The following is a 6,981-nucleotide window of genomic DNA, read 5'->3' as shown; positions in this document are numbered from 1 at the left end:
GGTTTCAGACTTTGTGGCTTTCTGCTGCAATCACACTTCTACAATTTGGTTCATGTCAGTTGAACATGGCAAAAGATGGTAACACCTGGGAGGATAGCAATGGGAATGCTCCAGAGATGTCTTGTTTGTCATGGGAACTCACTGTGGTGTATGTACTGAGTCTCAGTTAAAGTATGTTTATAGTTACATAAGGCCCTCTTATAATGCTCTGCAAGCACAGGAGATGGAAATGTTACCCAAGGACCAACCAACCCTGTTCAAAAATAGTGTAAACAGCTCTGTGCCATTGTTTTCCAAAGCCTAGCAGAAAGAGATAGAATCATAGAGAAGTAGGGCTGGGAAAGACTTTCAGAGATCATCTAGTCCAACCCCCTGCCTGAGACAGGATCATCCGTATCCACACCACCCTATGCAATCCATAATCTAAACTCTACATAAGACTACCCTCGACCCTGACACAAAAACCTAATACCCTAATCTGCTAGAAGTAAAGCAGGGGAACCAAGAGTCCCACTTCTATGGAATGTTGTCAGAATATGCTCAAGAGATCTCAGGTAGAGTGCCACGTGTCCTGCTACAAAGGAAGACAAAACCCCCACAGCACGTACCAAACTGACTATGGGGTAAAATTCCTTCTTACCCCAAATATGGCTATCAGTCTCACTCCGAGCAGAGTGGCAAGATCTTCTGGCCAGGAACCTATGGCTTTTGTCCCAGCAGGAGCATTGGCACGTCCCAGTCAAAATCCTCAGACTTGGCAGTAGCCAATACCCAGTACATTTAAGGAACACTTAAAAACACCCTGATAAATGTAGCAGAAAAGAGATTGGAGAAGTGAGGGCAACTAGCAAAGCCCGGAAACATGGAAAATATCCATAATAGAACATAGGCTTAGTATGAAAGGAGTCCATCCCCGGGCCTGTCTAGCATAGGCCTGACCCTCTGTCTCTGAGTTACCCACCCACCTATCTCACCTGCTATACCTTGATAGAACAATAATTATGATGTTACTCAGGTGGGAGGCTGCCCATTTACTACTCCAATGCTAGGGGTCACTATCCACCACTCCAGACTTCCACTACACAGTGGCCCATGCTTCACAGATGATATATAAATGTTGACCTGCGCCCTAGGGGACTGGGTCTGCTCACTCCCTGTCACTGCACCCCCCTGGCACTGGAGTCTGATCCCCCCCTGGCAGTGCCCCCTAGGTGCTGGGGGTTTGCACAGTAGTGTGCCCCAATGACATCTCCTCCTCCACCAATAACCTCAGTCCAGTCCACCAGATAAAACTACAACATTCATAGATTCATAGATGTAGGGTCAGAAGGGACCTAAGCAGATCATCAAGTCTGACCCCCTGCCCTGGGCAGGAGAGAATACTGGGCTCATATGACCCCAGCTAGGTAATTGTCAAGCCTCCTCTTAAAGACCCCCAAGGTAGCAGGCAGTACCACTTCCCTTGGAAGTTGGTTCCAGATCCTAGCTGCCCTGACTGTGAAATAGTGTCTTTTAATGTCCAGCCTGAACCTACTTTCAAACAACTTATGGCCATTATTCCTTGTTACTCCGGGAGGTGCTCAGAGGAACAGGGTCTCTCCCATTCCCTGCTGGTCCCCCCGGTAAGTTTATAGATGGCCACCAGGTCGCCCCTCAGCCTTCTCTTGTGAAGGCTGAACAGGTTCAGGTCCTATAGCCTCTCCTCATAGGGTCTCCCCTGCTGTCCCTAGATCATGGAGTGGCCCTCCTCTGGACCCTCTCGATGCTGGTCACATCTCTCCTAAAGTGTAGCAGCCAGAACTGGATGCAGTATTCCAACTGTGGCCTGACCAATGTCGCACAGAGGGGGAGGATCCCCTCCTTGGCCCTGCTCGTGATGCATCTGTGGATGCATGACAAGGTGCGGTTGGCCTTATTGACTGCGTGCCCACCTCACCCCAGATCTTGGTGTTGTCAGCAAATTCGAACAGGATGCTTTTCACCCCCTTGTCCAAGTCGCTAATAAAGAGATTAAGCAGTACGGGCCCAAAGACCAAGCCCTGGGGGATCCCACTGCCCGCATCCCTCCAGGTTGAATATGACTTGTCCACCACAACTCTCTGGGTGAGGTCCCTCAGCCAATTTGCGACCCATCTGACTGTGGCATTGATGTCTATACAGTAGCCTAGCTTTTTAATGAGAATGGGGTGGTAGACAGTGTCAAAGGCTGTCCTGAAGTCCAGAAAGACTACATCCACCGCGACACCTGCGTCCAATGATTTTGTGACCTAATCGTAGAAGGCAATCAGGTTGGTCTGACAGGACCTGCCCCTAATGAACCCATGCTGGTTGCCCCTGAGCATCGTCCCCCCTGTCGGTCCTTCCCAGATGTGCTCCTGGATAATCTTCTCAAAGAGCTTCCCCAGGATTGTGTCGCCGCCGAGAGTCGCGGCGTGGGGTTCGGGGCTTTAGGAGCCCTAATCGGCGGTCAGGTACTTGTGATGCTTGGAGTGGAATCAGGTAGTCAAGCGTTTGGATTGAACAAAAGATTGTTTACTTACACTGCTTGTACAGTGCAGGTCAGAAACTTGCTTCGATGACAGTTGTAAAACTTGAGTCGGGCAGAAATTACAAAGTTGGTTTGGTCGGTCTGCAAATGTGTCGGAGTGTTTGGGGTATTCGGGCTGGCAGTCGTCCTACGTCTCGGGTGGGGGTGTGCTAAGCCCCTTTTTTTTCGGTGACGGAGAGTCTTTAGTGGTTGATCAGGCCGCTAAGTTCGCTCTGAAACGCGTGGAGTTTGCTAGGCTCCACAGTGTACTCAGAGTTCTCCACGAGGTGTGTGTGGAGCTCTCCAACTTGGGCGGAAACTGCTCAAGCTTTTTATACGGCTAGCAAGCCAATCGCTAGCCGCCATGTGTGCATAATTTCACGCAAGCCAATAATGGGGCTCGAATTAGAATACAAACGGCGGGAACTCTTTGCACCAAGCATTTCTTAGATGCAAAAGAAATGCACCGTGCAAAGAAGCTGCAAATTGGCGGGAACTTTTTCTAGGTCATTAATATATAGTCACTGGGCTCTGGAGTTTTTTCCTCGTGACTTAATTACATGACCTACTTACAGAATGATTGACAGACTGCTTTCTGTAATCCTCCACTGTACTATAGGCATATGAACAATGGGTTCTGACAGATTGAAGTAAGACTAACAGGCCTATAGATCCCTGGGTCCTTCCTCCTCCCTTTTTTGAAAATGGGGACCACATTGGCCTTCTTCCAGTCTTCTGACACCTGGCTAGAGCACCATGAGTGCTCATAAAGCTGTGCGGGGGCCCCTCAATACCCCCTGCCAATTCCCTCAGCACCCTGGAGTGGAGAGCATCTGGATCTGCTGATTTGAACACATCAAGCCCCTCCAGAAGTTCCCTAACTCAGTTCTCCCCAACCCTAGGCCTGTCAGAATCTCTCCTGAGTCCATCCTGACTCTCAGTGAGGGTGTCCTGGTCCCTGCACAAAAAAAATGGAGACAAAGAAATTGTTAAAAAGGTCTGCCTTTTCCTCTGGTACAACCACCAGATTGCCTAGCGTATCCCACAGGGGCCCCACATTACCTGGTGCATTCTTCATACTCCCTATGTATTTAAAAAAGGACTTTTTGTTGTCCTTGATGCAAGACCTAGTTCCGTATCTGCCTTAGCTTTCCTAACAGCACCCCTACAAGCCTGAGCGATGGAGGTATACTCCTCTTTGGCGATAGCCCCTCCATAATAACATAAATATGAGCCCCTGGGCTATAACATAAAACAAGTGCTACAAACCACACCCTGGCTTCTTAAAAAACCCAAACACTCCTCAAGTATTGAGTACCTCCCAGCTTTGGGTACCTTGTAGACTCCTGGAGCCTCATTAACCATAACAACAGTCCAGCCACAGCACTTCTAGGTAGCTCTGCCATGCAGAAGTGCTCTCTTCCCCTGGCCACTTGCCAGAGACCTCCCCCTGCCAGCCTCTGCCCTGGGGTTTATATGTGCCAAGAGGCCTGTCAGCTGACTAGCCTGTGTGGTTGGGCTATTAACCTCTACCCTCCTGGTGGTTGGTGTTCCTATAGAGGTGAGTCTTAAAGGGAAAGCCCTGCCTCTTAGTAAAAGGGCTAGGGGTGCCCTATTACACATAGCTATGCCTAGCTAATTCCCAGCTAGTGGCTATCCAACCTCTTCTTAAACACCTCCAGTGAGGGAGTCTACATCTTCCCTAGGCAGTCTGTTTCAGGGGGTTTCAAGCTTTTTGGGTCAGTGTATCCCCGGCGGCTGGTCAAGAAGGAAGGAGTCCTCCGGCAGCCAGTCGATGAGTGGGGGGAAGCAGGGTCCCCCAGCAGCCAAATGGCAAGTGGGGGGCAGGGGGTTCCCCCACAGCTAATCAGGTTGAAAACCCCTGGTTCAATCATACCCCTGGTTGAAAACCCCATGTCTATTCCATTGTCTCACTATTGTAACAGTGAAGAATTTTTTTCGGGATATCCAATCTAAAATCTATTTTGCTGCAACTTCAAGCCATTGGTCTGCATCCTGCAAAAGAAAGTGCTTTCCCTTCCCAGGTGAACTCCCTAAACAAACTCCCTGTTTGCTGCCCCCACAGCTTGTTGGGGGCTGCCTTTTTATAAGACTACATAGCCAAGCTATGCCCCATAATTACCTAAACCAGCCCTACCCAGAACAAGTGTACTGGGAATGGGCCAAGGTAGAGAACTTGCTCACAGTCAGTGGTTAGCTTCTACTGTCTAGGCACAGACAGAAAATTAAAACCTTTTCCCATGCTCTAGTAACAGAAAGCCTGGGGATCTCTGTTCTTTTAAGGCAAATGCAGCCCAGTGAGGGAGCACTGCCTGGTAGGCAGGGCACAGCAGCTAAAGGCCATTGTGGCAACAGGGCCATTAGGCCAATTGGCTGGCACCTGCCGGCTGCCCAGGCTGTCTGTTGACCAGAAGGAGGCAGGGCCCTGGGAAGATACTAGCCTGAGGCTTGGGCTAGTATGGGGGTGGCGAGTTACTCATCCTGGGAACCACATTTGATCCTCCACTGAAGTTCAAGAGCTGGAGAACGTGTGTGCTCTAAGGACTCAGCCAGGCTCAGAGAAGGGAAGGTGCCCCGGGACCACAGAGCTCGGAGAGGAACCACCCTATAGCCTGTCCGTGAAGTGAATCTGCCTTTATTGATGGGGAGAAGATAACCTGATATCCTTTTTCCCTCTGTGAGGCAGAGGGACCCATGTGGAGGAAAAAAGGGTGGTAAGGTAGACTTGCCTAGGAGAGCAGGGTGTTGATCTGGGAAGGCTCTAGGGAGAGTTAACAGAACCAGCCTGGGGAGGGTGGGTGATAAACACAGGGTTGTTTCAGTTATCAGCACAAGCGTTCGTGTCTGGGAACTGGAGAGAGGTGCTTTTGGGGAAAGAGGACCGTGTGTTTCTTTGCAGATAACAGAGACAGCTGGAGCAAAGAGCTGCTCTTCCCCATGCAGGCTCTAGCAGAGAGCAGGACTTTCTGGAGCAGCAGTACCAGCCATGGTTATTGTGCTGCCAGTGTGAAGGAGAGCTGATGTCTTGTTAACCCTGTGTGCTCCAGCTGAAATTCCCCAGAGTCCCTGCTGAAATTCACTGGAGTCTCGAGACTTAAGCTGGGGAGTTGTACTGAGGGTGTCTTTGATTCAATCTGTACAGTGTTTTAGTTCATTGATATGTGCCTTTGACAATTAGATTATTGATATTGTGTTCTATTAACTTTTTTCATATGTTGACAGTTTTGTAAATAATAAACTGTGTAAATAGTTGGACTGTATATACTCAAGTGTGGGGAAACTACAAGAAAGCAGTCCATGGAGAGGTGGCCCCAACCTTAGGGGCTGGGAGGTTGACAGAGGCTATTTGACACCCCAAGACCCTGAATCCAGATGTGGCCGTAGGTAGCACCGTGACTACGGTTACACATACTTGTGGTCCTTCTGAATTCTTTGCAACAGAGAAACTGCTCTACTATTTTTTTGTAGTCAAAAAATGGGGAAAACTAAGAGCTATCATTTTTAAGGGGTGTCTCAAGTCTAAAAAAACTTGAGAACCCCTGTGCTACAAAAGGGCCAGCTCTCAATACCCTTTGCAATGCTGCAGCCTCTCAAAGGTGATAAAAAACGGAAGAGTTAACAACAGTTAAATGACGCAATAAATCTTGAAGTGTGTGGGAAAGGACAGTGGTATGCCTCAGGGCCTAAACCACAGCCAATTTGCAAGGATCAGAAAGAAGCTCTTCTTTTGTGCAAGTTGTTTCCTAAGTGCCTAGGTCTGGGTTTCTTCTACTTGACTCTGGGCCTCCCAGGGATGGATCCAGGAGCAGGGTGGGACGGGATGCACTGGTATCCTTGCAGCCCGATTCCTTCTCCATCCAAAGTTTGAAAGTGCCTGGCAGTGGCAGCAGGATCTATTTTGTAGCCATCTTGGTGTGAGGAAAAAAGAGAAACACAAATCAAAGCAGTGGCAGCAGCATTTCTAGTCAGGCAGTGCTGAGGGAGTCCATTGACATCATGGCTCTTGATAATGCCCCATGCTCCCTGCAATGCCTTCATTTCGCAGGTGGTAGGGACCTGCGCTCTCTTCTTTTGGACGCTCTTGATGTGCCTGCAGCCCAATGAAGTTACTTTGGTTCAGGCTCCCCTACAGCCCCTCGCCTGGTAGTATAGCTTCTAGCTTATTTTGAACGGAACAACATGCGGTTTCATACACCAGGGACAAACGCGTGCGGGGCTTCATACACCATGCCCATTTGTGGTTTCCTGCGCGAGGAACAACGCGTGCGGCTCCACAGGCAGGTGCAGCTCTGCCCCGCTCCCGCGACCCGCCCGTGGGGCCTGTGCCCGCTCTCCCGTGCGGTGCAGAGGGCTACCTCGGCGGCAGAGAAGGGCACTCTGCCTGCTGGGGGTGCCGGGCCGCCTCACAGCACGCGGGCCCAGGCCCCCGAGCG

Source organism: Alligator sinensis, unplaced genomic scaffold, assembly GCF_000455745.1.
Source record: "Alligator sinensis unplaced genomic scaffold, ASM45574v1 scaffold412_1, whole genome shotgun sequence".
NCBI lineage: Eukaryota > Metazoa > Chordata > Crocodylia > Alligatoridae > Alligator > Alligator sinensis.
Note: the sequence above shows the minus strand (reverse complement) of the source record.